Source organism: Crotalus tigris, unplaced genomic scaffold, assembly GCF_016545835.1.
Source record: "Crotalus tigris isolate CLP2741 ecotype Arizona unplaced genomic scaffold, ASM1654583v1 scf7180000018559.1332295, whole genome shotgun sequence".
NCBI classification, from domain to species: Eukaryota; Metazoa; Chordata; class Lepidosauria; order Squamata; family Viperidae; genus Crotalus; species Crotalus tigris.
In genome coordinates, this window is record NW_024097076.1 from 876,945 (window position 1) to 893,220 (window position 16,276).

The 16,276-nt window shown below is 36.0% G+C and overlaps 1 long non-coding RNA gene across 1 annotated transcript; it reads right to left on the bottom strand.

Annotated features, from left to right (window-relative positions):
- Positions 1-5,358: 5,358 nt before the first annotated feature.
- Positions 5,359-16,060, bottom strand: LOC120313041. The gene is made up of 3 exons (XR_005558020.1): positions 16,012-16,060; positions 5,633-5,821; positions 5,359-5,515 (listed from the first exon to the last, which is right to left on the bottom strand). It is a non-coding gene; the product is annotated as an uncharacterized LOC120313041 (long non-coding RNA).
- Positions 16,061-16,276: the final 216 nt, after the last annotated feature.

A 16,276-nucleotide genomic window follows, 5' to 3' on the forward strand; every position in this document is an offset into this window, starting at 1 on the left:
TATTTAGTCTGTAAATCATAGAAGATAAGATTTGCATGCAACTTTGACTACTGACAACAGGACTAGGCAATGGCCTCAGCCAGTGCAGACAACCTTGTGCCCTGGAATCCAATATACCCAGTTACAGCCTTCTTGGCACCTACTACCAAGGTGGCACCTACTACTATACTATTCTGTCCCTGCTTTATAATTTAGGAGCATGGAGGCACAGTGGTTACAATGCAGTGGCACAGTAGTTAGCATGTAGTATTGCAAACTAATTCTGCTGAATGCCCATTGCCAGCAGTTCAGCAGTTCAAATCTCACTGGCTTAAGGTTGACTCATCCTTCCATCCTTCCGAGGTAGGTAAAATGAGGACCCAGATTGTTAGGGCAACATGCTGACTCTGTAAACTGCTTAGAGAGGGCCATAAGGCACTGTGAACCAGTATATAAGTCTAAGTGCTATAATAATAATAATAATAATAATAATAATAATAATAATAATAGTAATAAAAAGTTGGAAAGGACCTTGGAGGTCATCTAGTCCAACCCCCTGCTCAGGCAGGAAACCCTATACCATTTCAGACAAATGGCTGTCCAGTCTCTTCTTAAAATCCTCCAGTGTTGGAGCATTCACCGCTTCTGGAGGCAAGTTGTTCCACTGGTTAATTGTTCTAACTGTCAGGAAGTTTCTCCTTAGTTCTAGGTTGCTTCTCTCCTTGATTAGTTTCCATCCATTGCTTCTTGTCCTGCCTTCAGGCACCTTGGAGAATAGCTTGGCTCCCTCTTCTTTGTGGCAGCCCCTGAGATATTGGAATACTGCTATCATGTCCCCCCTCGTCCTTCTCTTCATTAAATTAGAAATACCCAATTCCATCAACCTTTCCCTATATGTTTTAGCCTCCAGTCCCCTAATCATCTTTGTTGCTCTTCTCTGTATTCTTTCTAGAGTCTCAACATCTTTTTTACATTGCGGTGACCAAAACTGGATGCAATATTCCAGGTGTGGCCTTACCAAGGCATTGTAAAATGGTATTAATACTTCACGTGATCTTTTTTTTAATCAAAATTTTATTAAGTTTATATAAGTGAGGAAAAATAGGAACAATACAGGTATGGTAAAGGGGGGGTTAGAAGAAAAGGGGGAGAGGAAGGAAATAAGGAATTAGGGTAAAATAAGGCTAGGTACAATCACATATTTCAACAAACAAGCAACCATCCGGATCATAATAATGAGTAAATATCATATTCAACCATTTTTAACAAAGCTTAGACTGTAACATATTAAAAACAATTAGTAAACAAATACGTTGATCTATTAAGTAAACACTACTAATGAAATCTCAAAAAAAAATCCTAACAATCAAAAGTAACAAATGAAAATCAAGAAATCAAGAAAAGTAATCATATCATCAAAATGTTAGTTAATTATTGATAAAAATTTTCCCAAGTTCTAAAATAAATTGAATCATCTTTTTCTTTCATTTCTAATGTTAATCTATCCATTTCTGCACACTCTAAGACAGTGGTTCTCAACCTTTCTAATGCTGTGACCCCATAATACAGTTCCCCATGTTGTGGTGACCCCCAAGTGGGTGTGGCCACCAATAAGAGGGAGTAGGACAGCTAGGGAAAAGGGAAAAAAATGGTGGACAGCGTGGTTTGGCGACCCCCGTGAAATGGTCATTCGACCCCAAATGGGATCCCAACCCACAGGTTGAGAACCACTGCTCTAAGATTTTGGTAATAATAATCTGGTCAGATGGTAAATTCTCATTTTTCCAAATTTGGGCAAATACTATCCTTGCAGCAGTTAAAACATGCAATATCAAGTAGTCATTATCTTTGCCATAATTAGGTCTTAATATTCCTAACCAAAAAATTTCTGGTTTAAATTATATCTGTAGTTTCATCATCTTTTCCAATCATCTATGGATCTTAGACCAATATTTCTTAGCGATAGGGCCTGTTCACCAGGCATGGTAATAAGTGCCTGGCTGTTGTTTACATTTCCAGCAGATATCCGAAACATTTTTAAACATTTTCGCTAAGTGAACTGGTGTCATATGTCATCTATAAAACATCTTATTTAAGTTTTCTTTATATGCTACCGTTTTTGTAAGCTTAATATTTTTATCCCAAAGTTTTTGCCAGTCTTCCAAATCTATAGCATATCCAAAGTTCTTTGCCCATACTATTATTGTTTTTTTCACTTGTTCTTCTTCCATCTTCCAGTTTAAAAGAAATTTATAGAGTTTTCTAATCAAATTCTTATCTGTTTTTAACAAAATTTTATCCAATGGTGTCTGTTCTTTGTAAAAACCTGTCGATTTTATATCTTTTTCGTATCTTGTTTGAATTTGCAAGTAGGACCACCATATCAAGTCAATACCTTGTTTGTCTGTCAAGTTTTCCCTCTTTGTCTAAAATGTCTTTATAACTAACCAGTTTGTCATAGTTAATCAGATTTGGATAAGCAAATGCTTCCGATTGTTGAAAGCCACTCAGGTATTTTCATGTATATTTTATGTTTAATTTTCTCCCATTCTGAAAGTAATACATTTCTTCTCGCATGATTTTGAAAGTACTTAAGTGCTTTAGATTTCTTGTACCATATAAAAACATGCCAACCTAGCTGAAGGTCGTGTCCCTCTAAGTAAAGCAATCTTTTATTTCTCAATACAATCCATTTTTTAAGCCAAAGCAAAATAGCCGCTTGATAGTAAAGTCTCCAATCTGGAAGTCCAAAGCCCCCTCTATCCTTAAATTCTTGTAACAATTTACATTTGATTCTCGCTTTCTTTTTTTCTATATAAATCTTAGAATCATTGCATTTAAATCATCAAAAAAATTCTTAGTAAGTTTAATAGGCACTTTTTGAAATGAGAAAATTAGCTTTGGTAAAATGTTCATCTTAACCATCGCTATTCTTCCTAAAAGTGATAATTGAAGATTTTCCCATCTTTCCAAGTCTATTTTTATTTGTTTCATTAATCTCTCATAATTATCTTCTTTTAGTGTAGTATATTTCGCCATTAAATAAATACCCAAATATTTAACTTTTTTAACTATTTGAAGATTTGTCATTTTAGCAAGTTGAGTTTTCTGTTTGTCTGTTAGATTTTTTGTTATTAATTTAGTCTTTTCCCTGTTTATTTTCAGACCATCCACTTCTCCAAATTTCTCAATTTTCTGCAGACGTTAATCAGCTGTTTGCAATGGCTTCTCTAGAATGAAGACCAAGTTATCCGCAAAGGCCTGTAGTTTATATTTCTGGTCTTTAATCTCCAGACCTTTAATTTTTGTATCTTGTCTGATATTTCTTGCCAGAACCTCTAATGTAAGAATAAACAACAGAGGAGACAATGGGCATCCCTGTCTAGTGCCTTTTTAAATCTCAAATCCATCTGTATAATCTCTATTTAAAAGTATTCTTGCTGTTTGTTTCTTATAAATTGCTTGAATTGCTTTGTTAAAATTTTCACCAAAGTCCTTTCTTGAAGTTGTTGAAACATAAATTGCCAATTTAAGTTATCAAAGGCTTTTTGTGCATCAAGGAATATAAGTACCATCTGGTTCCCTGATGAATTTCATAGTACTCCAAAACATTTAAAATAATCCTCATATTGTTCTTTATTTGTCTTTTTGCTAGCAAACCATTTTGGTCTGGGTGTATAAATTCATTCAAATTTTTTTTCATTCTTTCTGCCATTATTGCAGCAAAGATTTTGTAATCCATATTTAGTAATGATATTGGTCTGTAATTTTTAATTAGTGTATGATCAGTATCTTCTTTAGGTATCAATGCTCCCAATGAGAAACAAGATCAATTTTTTCAGCAATTATATGATAAACTTGTGGACTTAAACTACCATAGCTTGTGTATACTTGGAGACTTTAATGCAATTGTTGATCCAGTACGGGACTATAAAAGTCACAAACAGGAGAAAAAAAGGAAGTAATGTCTTACCTAAATCCTTTCTAAGAATGAAAGATGAACTCTGTATGCAGGACATTTGGAGAGAGATGTACCCAGAAAAAACACAATACACCTTTTATTCTAACAGACATAAATTGTGGTCAAGAATTGACATGATATGGACTTCTTTGGACTTAAAGGCCATGATACAAGAAATTGAAATAAAATCTAACATTTGGGCAAACCATAATTCAATGAAAATGACCTGGAAAGGACTTAAGAAAAGACCAAGATGGTCCCCGAATAAATCAATATCGAAAGAAAAGGAGTTTTTACAATTTGCAATAAAAGAAATGGAATTCTTTTTTAAAGTCAATAAAAAAGAAGAAACCTCCATTCAAATTGTATGGGACACGGCAAAAGGTTTGGCCGTAACTTATCTTTCTAAAAAGAATAAGGAAAAGAAACTTTTTCAACATAGATTGAAAGAACAATTCAGTATATCGGAAGCTGAATTACAATTAGACCCTCAAAAGAAAAAGTTGAAAATACGTGGTATTGATTCTATCCCTTTGTTAATGCAGCCCAGCACTATGTTGGCCTTTTTGGCAGCTGCAGCACACTGCTGGCTCATATTTAAATGATTGTATTGAATTACACATGCACACAGAGAAATGTGCATAATTTTAATTTTAAAAAAATAAGAAATGAACATATCCTCAAGCATACAAAGGAGTGCATTATAGCTGGCTATTGTGTTTATATAGTGCCATATAAAAATAAAAGTGATCAGTGGTTGCAAGACAGTATTTTTCTGAACATCTAAAAAAAATAGGGTTAGAAGAAGAACAGGGACTAGAGAAAATGGTGACAAATATTTTTGTCTATCCTGTTTAATGGTCCCATTAATTAAACAATACCATCTAATAAGAGCCAGGAGGTAGATTTTGTCTGTTGTGGCCTATCCTCAAAAACAGCATCTTCCCTGAGATCTGTGTGGCTCCTATTCACATTTTTTGTTTATCTTTTGACTTTAATTTCTATTGCTTTATTTTGTCTTCCTTTGTTATTACTTGGTGCAGAGTTGCTTACTAAAATGAAATAAAATTAGGTATATGTAAGCCACTATGACTCTTTCTTTCTCCCTCATTCTGTATGTGTGTGTAACTGTATCTACTTTGATGCAATTTCTGTTCAATAGAAATAACACAATGAAAATAACATACACAACATAATTTCTTTTATCATTTTTATACTATATGCTGTGATTTATGATTCAGGGACTGAATTAGTTAAGATAGTGTAGAAATGTAACCCTGTACAATTGTATTCTCTCTCTCTTTCTTTCTCTCTCTCTCGCTCTCTCTCTCTCTCTCTCTCTCTCTCTCTCTCTCTCTCTCTCTCTCTCTCGCTCTCCCTCCCTCCCTCTCTCTCTCTCTCTCTTGTGTGTGCCTGAAACAAATTCTCAAGCAAATTGTGCTGTCACTGCAACAGCCTTCTCAGTTGCCAAGCTCATCTTCGTACTCCCGAGAAATTATTTCATAATGGAGGATAACAAGAGGACAAGAGTTGAAAGTCAAGGGACAATATTTTTCTGCTGAAGTCGTAGGAAGGCTGGTAATGAGACGAAAAAGAAAAACAATTATTACTAAATAGAAAAAGTGCACAAAGATAATATCAATGACAAATTCACTTAGTCCAAAGGCTGCTCTGAAGGCTCTCTTTACTTACTCTGGCACATATAATCATGCTTTACTATTAAAATATTATATATAATTCTGTGCCTGAAGAATCTTGTCATCAAAGTGTTCCCATTTTACTGAATGCCAAGGGTAGGTATTCCTTCAAGACCATCAAGAGTGTGATTGAAATGTAAGCCACCTCCGACTCCTAGGGAAGCCATATATAGGACACTGCCATCTGCAGAAGCAAACCAAGAAGACAGGTATGGATAGGATGAATTAATGAATTAATCTGTCAAATTTGTTTTCCCTTACATATTAATATAGTTGATCTCCATTCTTGGTTAGAACACATTTGTGATATTGGTGAATATCTGTAGCTTGAGTGTAGGATGAGGATGGAGGTTCGTTCTCCGAGGTTGTGGGTTGGTTTCTGAACATTTTGTTACCAAGCTAGGTAACATCTCTAGCGGAGATTAGGGGATGTCAGTGTCAATGTTCTTCTGTATATAAGGGCTTTGTGTGATCAGTAGGTCTTGTGATGGTGATGTCACATCAGGTGAGGGTTATACTAGGTCAGAGTCTTGTGATGGGTCTTGTGGTGATTCAGATGTGGATGTGTCAAGTCTGGTTGGTCTTGTGATGGGCCAGGTGTAGTGAGAGTCTTGTGATGGGTCTTGTATTGGGGAAGTTACATCAGGTGAGGGTCATTGGGAAGTGAAGAGCTGGTAGTGGGACTTGCATGGGTTGGTTGTGGGTTGGTGCTGTCTCTGGTTGGCTGTTTTGAATTCTGAGAGGTTCGTAGGCTGGTTGTAGTCAATGTGTCTGTTGATGGATGCTTGTGGAGTGCCAGGCTTTAATGAAGACATGAGCATGGTTGATGATTCTTGAATTGCTCCAATTGAACTTGTGCTGTTTGATGTCAATGTGGGTGGAGATTAGAGATTTGGGATGTGGCATTTGACTTCCAGCCAGTGTTCATAGATCACGGTTTTTAGTTAATGTGATGCTTGTCCCATGTAAAACTGATTGTAATTGTTACAGTTGATTTTGTAAATTACATTGTTTCTTTCATCCTTCTGTATCTTGTCTTTGGTTCTGGATAACTCCTGGTGGAGTGTGGCTGTGGGTTTGTGGGCTATTGCTATTCCTAGAGATTGGAGAATTCTGACTGTCATTTCTGATACCTCTTTTGTGTATAGTAGGGTTAGCTTTTGTGTGGTGGTTGACTATGTGGTTCATTGTGGGTTGGGAGCTGTGTGTCAGAACATATTTTGATGATTCTCATCAAAAACAACCCATGTGAATTCATGGATCATGTCAGACGGATAGAATATTCATGCTCCTACTACTAGAGGTCATTTTAAAAACAAACAATTCAAAAACCTCAAGGGAATATTTGTAAATGAAAAGTAGTTATTAGTTTCTCATCTAGAATCATTGAGGTTGTTCATCAGTGCTTTTTTTCTAAAAAAAAAAAAAAGGTGCCGGAACTCACACATGTCATACAACCTGCCTTGCCTACTCTACAAGGTTCCATCCCAAAAAGGTGGTAGAACTCCGTTCTGGGCGTTCTATGACAAGAAAAAGCTCTACTGTTCATAATGGATTGCTTGTAGCATACAGTAGCAGCAAAATCACTAGGAATTACTTCATGTAGTTGATATGAATTTCAAGTGTTCACACCTAGAAGCAAAATATGGGATTTATTTATTTATTTTAATAAAAGAGAAATCAAAAAGTTAAAATAAAATAATGAATGGGATGGGATGGGATGGGATGGGGTGGGATGGGATGGGATGGATAGATTAGGCTAAAACAGAATAGAATAGAATTCTGAGGAATTAAATTGCTATGATATGATGCTTTGTAGATTTTTTTTTGACAGAAAAGAACTAAAATTAAATTTGTCCAATAGTTTCACTTCACATTTGGGAGTTCTTTAGCACTTCTGTTGAGTCTCACCACAAATATTATTGGAAAAATGCAGGGTTTTTAATGTAAACAATATAAGACAGAGAAAAGTGTACCATATGTCTCAAGATTGGCAAGACTCTCACTTAGATAAGAAATGTTTGTTAGGAAGGGATTCAGTTCATCTAAATCTACAGGTTTCCTACAGGGAAAATAAAGCTGTCTAACATATGTCTTTTAATCTGATGTAACTTAGTGAACTTTACTAAACAATCTACTCTAAACCTGCCATTCTCCTTCTAATTAAAACTAGTATCCTCAGGAGTTCACTGGAAATCTTATTAAGATTAAATCTTCAGCAGTTGCCTATATCCATTGTCAACTGTGATTTAAAAAGTGTCAGGACACTGACTGCATTGGAGCAGCTATTTGATAGATTTGCTGGGAACAGATGTAGGTAGCCATCAATCATATCTGATTCAGTGACAGAATTTTACTAGCAGACAAAGCAAATTTTTTTCATTCAAATGAGTACAAATCTCATTTGCTTATACAACTTTTTCTTTGTGTGTATTTTATACAGCTATGGCACTTGTCTGCTAGCCATTCCTAGGGCAAAAAGTGTGTGTGTGTATAAATATTATTTTTAAAAAACAGTCCTAACAACTTTTTTTGTAAACAAGACGATCTTAGTCAGCATATTTCTCTTTCTTTAAAAAAATGAATGATCACAAAGTTACCTTAAAGAAAAAGACTAGTTTGATTTCAATATTTGATTAACAGCATTAAAAATAATAGAGATCTATTATTTTTAATGCTGTTAATCAAATATTGAAATCAAACTAGTCTTCTTTTTCTTTATTATTCTTGCATAGATATGATGAGTGGAGTCCTAGTCCTGCAGTTTAGCATTTGATTTGCTCCCCAAAATTTCAGAAGAAGGGGAGAGATTTCTCATTTCTTAGCATCAGCTTTTCCCTTGCCTGTTGCACATCCTCTTAATAGCACATCCTCTATTAGAATCTTAATAGGTTCATAAATCACAACAAACAGTATGATGGTTTGTTTTCTTTGAATGTCACATAATATGTGAACTTGGCCATTGTAGCTAATACATGTGAATACAAATCATGGCTTAATGTGATGTACAAACCCAGTCAGAGAACCTTACAATCCTTCATGGCTCATAGCTTTCCACAGTCTCAGCAAGGACCACAGTCATCTCTTGTAAGATAACCTGAGATTAATGTTCCTGTTAATCCAGAAACGAGGCTGTTCCTAACTTGTGTCTCTTCAGTTCAACTATTTCTGTCCAATATCCTCTAAACATTGTCAAGACATTCATAGTCCTGTCATTCAAAACAGGTTCAGTGACAACTTTCAAGGATTCTCCCCATTTGCTATTCTTTCAAAGGATTAATTAAAAGTGGGCCCTGCCTGTTTCCATAGTTATTCACAACTAGCCACAAATATGTGTATTTGAAAGAAGAAAAAAAAAAAGACTGATTTCCCCAGAGGCTGTTTTACTTCACCTTTGTTTTCAGTTGGAGAATCCAGGCATGGTCAGTGACTAAACAAACCATCCATTCTCACTTAACTCAGTTTGGTCAGACTTCAGAATGACACGGAAACTGATGTTACATTGGACGTACAAAATAAACTAGCTGATGTGTTAATAATTAAAAGAGATATACAGATAACAAACCAAAATAGTGATATGGATATTTTTTTGATATTTTTACAAAAAAAATCATAAATTTACAAAAGAGTCCTGTTGAAGTTTTGAACAAGTTTGTGAGAAGGGATAAAGAAAAAAATGAAAAGAAGTCAAGTTCTAAGAGATTATTGGAGAAGACAATTGTTAGAAGTAAAAGAAAAGAATATAAAGTTCGCTTATTTGATCAAGTTTTAAATACATATGCTATCTCTGGTTAACCTTAAGGAATTTTGCTGACATTGGGACTGAAATGATGACGCTTTATAAATTTATTTATAGGTAAGGGATTAAATATAAGAAGAAGATATCATTTGTTGTATTTTAAGAGAAGGTGATAAGTTATTAAAATTGTTTATATTTGTTTTGATGAAGGGAAAAGGGAAATACATAAAGCTATTTTCTTTTCTTTCTTTTCTATTTGTCTTTCTATATTTTCTTTTCTTCACTTCTCTTTTTTATTTTTTTAATTTACATTAGTATTCATTTTTGTAACTATAATCTTTATTAAAATCATTATAATAACAAAGTATTAAGATGAAGCTGATGGCAGCTTAAATTATTACCTATACGAACAGAAGCCTTTGTTTCAAGAATGAACATCATCTAGACATGAAACATTATATGGCTTATCTGATGTTTTTGAAGGAGCTATTCATTTTCAATATTAGATCTCCATATGTAAAATCAAAATTCATACTGTCTGTCCCATAATTGTTTTTTTATGAAGGTACTATATAAAAATCTAGAGAACATTGAACAAAAGAGGTATATGAATGTATTGTCCATTATTCAACCCAAAAAAACTTGTTTCAAAAATATTTTAAAAATTATAGCCAGTGATCTTAATCCTCCACAGAGTTCCACACGGAATTTTCTATATGGATATTTTCTAACATTAATTGACATGAATCATTTGAATAACATCAACTTTGAGAAAAATAAGATATGTTTGGATGAGTTTATGGAACTCGTTAATTCTAATTTTGATGTTATTTGATATCAGTCCTTAGGTTTTGTTATTATTTGATATCAGTCCTTAGGTTTTTAACTATTTTAAATAGTCTGCACATTCAGTTATGTTTTTATGTATTATATTTTTCCTTTTCACATGGCATATTGTCTTCATTGCTGTCTTTAATACTGTGCAATGTTTTGAACTAGAAGACTCCAAGATTTCATCCAATTCTGTTTTTGTGTTATTTTCATTAGGTCAATTCTAAGTTTATAACTGAGATACACCAGGTCAAGAGCTCTGCTTAGTTTTCAAAATAGCATGTTGAAGGCCAAAATGTAAATGTGGACACAATCAGGATGACCACAAAGCAGGTTAAACTTCAGCTAAGCAAATATTAATAATAGAAACCTCCCCTCCTTTAGATAGCATTTCCTTGTATGACTTACAAAAAATCAATTTTACAGCAACTTCTGGACAACCTCTGGAGGCCAATTCTAAGTGTTCAAGGTTGTGCACAGTGGCATCCATATACATGTGTTTGTGTTTGTCAAAATCTGCAGAATGGCAAGTTCAGCATCACTTTGCAGCCCTGAATCTTTTATCCATGTCCAGGACATTTCTCTCAGTTAAGACTAGATAGCTGATCTCTTTCCTGACCAGGGGATTACTTATCTTATAATGAACAGATACCCAATTATTGGATTTTCCTGAGAAAATACATCCAAGGTGAATTTATCTGTGTTCTTTTTCTCTTCCCATGAAGCTTTGGCATGGTCCTTCCTGCAGTTTCTCCACTTGATAAGATCCCTTTTGTATGTTAGTAGGCTCCCCAGGCATTCATTCTACAGCTTCAGCAAACACAGTCATAACTTGAATAGTGGGCACATTTTTTCTACTTTTATTTGTCTGACTATCTTGGTGATAAGACAGTCGTAACTATTTTGTGGAAGGATTCTATGGCAAGTGAAGCTAAGGGAAAGGTTATTCAAGATAGGTAGAAAATTCTTGCAAAAAATCAATACCAAAAAGATAGTTTCAGAGAGTTTCAATGAACGGGGGGAAAAAATGGAAGACAGTTGAAGAAATTGAACAAAATAGTTATCAATATCTGAAAACAAAAACAAAATATGTATAGAAAATGGAAAGGGGCACACATTTACTATTATTTATTTATCAGGTTTAGAAATTGATCATCTCCCTTCCAGTGGAAGTCTGAGAGATGCACAAATAAAATGTTAAAAACATAAAAATAAAATAAAAATTTAGAGTATAGGCACAAACAGTTAAAATTTGACATTAAAAGTTTATTAAAAGGCAGGAGAAAGTTCTTCAGGGCACTAACCAACCCCAGCTGCATGCTCTTCTGTGAGGCCAAAACAAGATGGCAGAGCCAGATCTTAAGACATTCATGTCTTGAGTTATTTATAAAAATAATAAAGATGGAATATAAATAAATAAATTCAGAAAAGTCAGGAAAGTGGGGACAGCTCTACCTGTGGGAGGAGAATGTTACAAAGGGCAGGAGCAATAGCAGAGAAGGCTCTTTTCTTTAATCCTGCCAGCTAATTTTTTGTAACTGACTCGGTATGCAGCATACCTTCCCTACCTGACCAGGTGGGATAGGCTGATGTGATGGGACAAAGGTGCCAAAAGTTGCCAAAAGACACACAAGAAAGTGTCAAGTACAAGGGAGAAGCAGTGGAAGGGGATCTTATGCAAAAGGTCTATTGATAAAAAGGGGAAACCACATATTCTCCAAGACCCCCAACCCAGAAAGAAAGCGATTGGAATTTGCTCTCCTTACAGGGATGGAAGGAGTAAAGAAGCAAGTAAATCTGTGAATTGAGAGCCAGGGGAAATGCAATCTGAACAAATGTCTCATCATGGCTACAGTGAATGTAAAAATCCAGAAAGGATTTTTTTTAAAAGTTAGTTTTATTTCCAGGCAGTTTATGGGTAGAAGGAAGGGACCTTGGAGGTCTTCTAGTCCAGCCCCCTGCTCAAGCAGGAGAACCTATACCATCTCAAACAAGTGACTGTCATAAAAATCTCCAGGGATGGAGTGCTCACGATTTCTGAAGGCAAGCTGTTCCACTGGTTAATTGTCCTCACTGTTAGGAACTTTCTCCTTAATTCTAGGTTGCTTCTCTCTTTGGTCAGTTTCCAACCATTGTTTCTTGTCCTGCCCTCTGGTGCTTTGGAGAATAATTTGACCCCCTCTCTTTTGTGGCAGGTTCTCAAATACTGGAATACTGCTATCATGTCACTTCTATTTCTTATTTTCTTTAGACTAGCTGAACCCAAGTCCTGCAGCCGTTCTTCATATGTTTTAGTCTCCAGGCCTTTGATCATTTTAGTTGCTCTTCTCTGAACTTTTTCCAAGGCCTCAACATCTTTTTTGTAGTAGGTGACCAAAGTGTTTCCTTTGATTTCCCTTGACATTCATAGGGAAATGAATTCATTTGCTTCCTACAAGAAGATAAAATATTTTTTTCTCCTTCTATTCAGTATAAGAAAGATAATTTGGTGTAGAAGTTAAGTCATCAGGCTAGAAATAAGGAGACTAGAAGTTCTAATCCTGGCACAAAACCAGGCAAATAATCTTCAGCTAGTCACTTTTTCTCACAATAGGAAAGAGACAATAGCAAACCACTTCCAAAGAACCTTGTCAAGAAAACTGCAGGGTCTTGTCCAGTGCCCAGGAGTTAAAATTGACTTAAAGGCACATACAGAGACACACCATGAAGACAAAGAGGTTAGAGAAGCAAGCTGTCTGTAAGTTTTAATAAACTTTGTCTTTTGGATCTTCAGTTTCTATCTCTACATATACTTATGTTATATATTGCTATGGCCTTCCAGTTCCAATGTATAGCTATGAAAACTGAACCAACAGAATCAATCAATCAGAACAGAGCTGGAAGGGACCTTGGAGATCTTCTAGTCCAGCCCCCTGCTGAAGCAGGAGACCCTATACCATTTCAGATAGGTGACTGTCCAGTCTTTTCTTAAAAACCTCCAGTGATGAAGCCCCTACAATTTCTGAAGACAAGCAATTCCACTGGTTAATTGTCCTCACTGTTGGGAACAAAGTGGAGAAAAGAACAAATCTCCAGTAATAGTTGCAGTAAAACCACTCTGGTCATTGGAAGCAATTATTATTATTAGCGTAGGACATTGTTACAATAGTCAGGAGACCATAGTGCTATTGCAGAGTAGTAGTTTGCTTGCCAAGGTACCAACCTTTTTATGGGGCACACTTGCATGCTGCCGAAAGAGCTGGTTTCGCACTAGAGAGAAAGATGAGTGGCTCTTCCTGCAGCATCATCCTTCCCTTCCTTTCCATAAATGGGCAGCACAACCAGGAAAGTTCAGAGCTGTCAGAAATCTAACTGCCTGCACAGAGCACCAGCTCATCTCTTTATCAAAGTGGTACCTATCTATCTACTTGCATAGAACATACTTTTGAACTGTTAGGTGGACAGAAGATGAGGTGAGTGCTAGGACTCAAACTATTGAAGCTGAAATCATCTCCAGTATCATTAAGCCACTGAACCACCACACCTCAATTGGAAACAACAAAAATTAAATATTTTGGACACAATGCGGAACCAAAAGTCTTTGAAAAAGACTCCGATGCTTGGAAAAATCAATGACAGTCAAAAAGAATCTAACTCAAGACAAAGACGATAATAAATAACACAAATATTACCTTAAAGAATTGAAAAATCTAGTTATTAACAGATAATCCTGGAAAACGTGTCGATTAGATCTAAAACTGTTGGAACTAAAACAAAAGCGAAAAAAAAGTCAACAGTACAGTTCAGAATTTCCTTTAGATCGTGATTTCAGCAATACATTTGACAAAGTATCCAGGATATTCTAATTGAGATTAAAAGAGTTTGGTGTGTTCAGCCTTTAGTGTTTAGTGATTAAATCAAGTCAGCCATGATTTGGTTAAAGGCAAACATTCTCAGGAAATATGGCCATCTGGTGGTCACCAAGAAAGAAAAAGAATGTAAGTTTTAAATAATTTAAGCTTTATTGTTCCTAACTGCAATTGGAATTGTGTCACTGTGCAATGGAAACATGGCATGACTTCTGAATCTGATTCCAAACTTCCGACATGATTCTTATATCACTAATTTTAATTTGCAAGGGGCAATTAGTTCCTGTTAGTTAGATGAAGAAAAATAATTAACACAGCTTGTTCTGTAACAGTCTACATATTGGATTTCAGAGCCCATGGAGGCCTAATTTGGCCAGATCATGAAAACATTAAAGACTTTGGCTGAACAATATATGAGATATGGAACCTAAACTGTAACTTTGACAAGCAATAAGGTTGTCCTCCTGTGGTTTCCTTTCTGGCTGGAACAATTAGTTTATTATTGCATAGCAGCGTGTTTCATGAAAAGGTATAATTTGATGAAATTCAGAAACTCTACATGTAGCAGTTTCAGTAAAGTAATTTCTGCTTTTTAAAAGCCATTAGCTTTAAATGATTTGCATTTCCCACCTGCAGGAGTTCTGGCTGTTGGAAAGCTTTTATACAAGCGGGCACCATATCCATTTTATATGAAAAGTATTTAATCAAAAAGTTATCATCATCACCATCATCATCATATAAATAAGATCTCATAAAGTAGTCCAACTTGGTTTCGACTGCTTTCCACTAATTATGTCTGCTAATTGCATTCACAATTCATCTTACTGCCCTATTATATATTCTATGTGAGATTTTAATGAGAGGAGAAACCTGACAAAGCCCGATGCATCTAACAAGTGTAGTTCATTCTATTCATGTATTACTTATTATGATGTCTCTATACTGCTTTTTGATGGCTCGGATAAGTCTTCATTTAACACAGAGAAGTATGTGAAATACAGGCAAAGATGGTGATGGAAGGACATAGTATGGGAAGGAGACAGAATTCCAAGAGTACAAATAGTGTATTGAAATAAGTATTTTAAAACTGGGTTCTTTCTGAAAAGTTTGCCAAAACAAAAAGTTATATACTGCCATTTTAAAAACATAACCATAATGTACATTCCCATTCTCTTTGGCAGGAACAGGTATTCTATGAACAGCAGCAAACCTCCCTTTTTGTTTTTGTTTTATTTTTTTGTTTGTTTGTTTTGGGGAGGAAATAGGAAATTCTTGTGACTGAATGGAACAAAGATTTTCAAAGATTGTGTGTGTTTATTTTTCTTCCCACATCTTGTGCCTTTTGGCTTTATTTGCAAATTAGAAGCCTTCCCTCCCCCTCTCTCTCTCTCTCCCTCTCTCCCTTCTTCCCTCCCTCCCACCCATCCATCCATGCATCCATCCATCCTTTGATAGTCTGGAGCTTGCAAGAGAGAGGGTATGTGAAGAAGAGGGATGATGTTTGTAGAAAAAGCATAATATTGGAGTGATTATAGAAAAAAATTGAACTCCTCTCCTACTCATCAGTTTAAGGCAAGCAGTTATAAAGCATACCAGATTATATGAAACTTGACCTATAGTTACAGAATTGCATATCTTCAATTATTAAATCCTACTCTGTCACCAGAGCAAACAGAATAACAACCACCAAAAAAACCCCAGAGTTGGAAAGGATCTTGGAGGTCTTCAACCCCCTGCTCAAGCAGGAGACCCTATACCACAGGTCGGCAACCTGCGGCTCCGGAGCCGCATGCGGCTCTTTGAGCCTTCCCCTGTGGCTCCCAGCCTCCTCTGCCTTTGCAGAGAGAGACAGAGACAGAGAGAGGCAATTGCGCTTCCCTGCTTCTCTCTCTGTCTCTCTCTCTCTCTCTCTCTCTCTCTGTGTGTGTGTATATGTGTAAAAGAGAGTGCACTCACATTGTTCTCCGAGGAGCTGAAAAGCTTTCTGGGCGGAGCTCCTCCCTTTGCTGCGTCTCTGCAGGAAGCAGGAAGGGCAGGAGAGAGCTAGCTAGCCCAGCTAGGCTGACTCGGGAATTCTGGGAGTTGAAGTCCATGAGTCATAAAAGACACGAGGTTGCCTACCCCTGAGATTGTTGGAGAACAACTTGAAGCTTGCCAGGTGAGCAGCAGATGGGGGGGGAGAAAGAGAGAGAGAGAAAGAGAGAGAGAGAGGGAGGGGGAG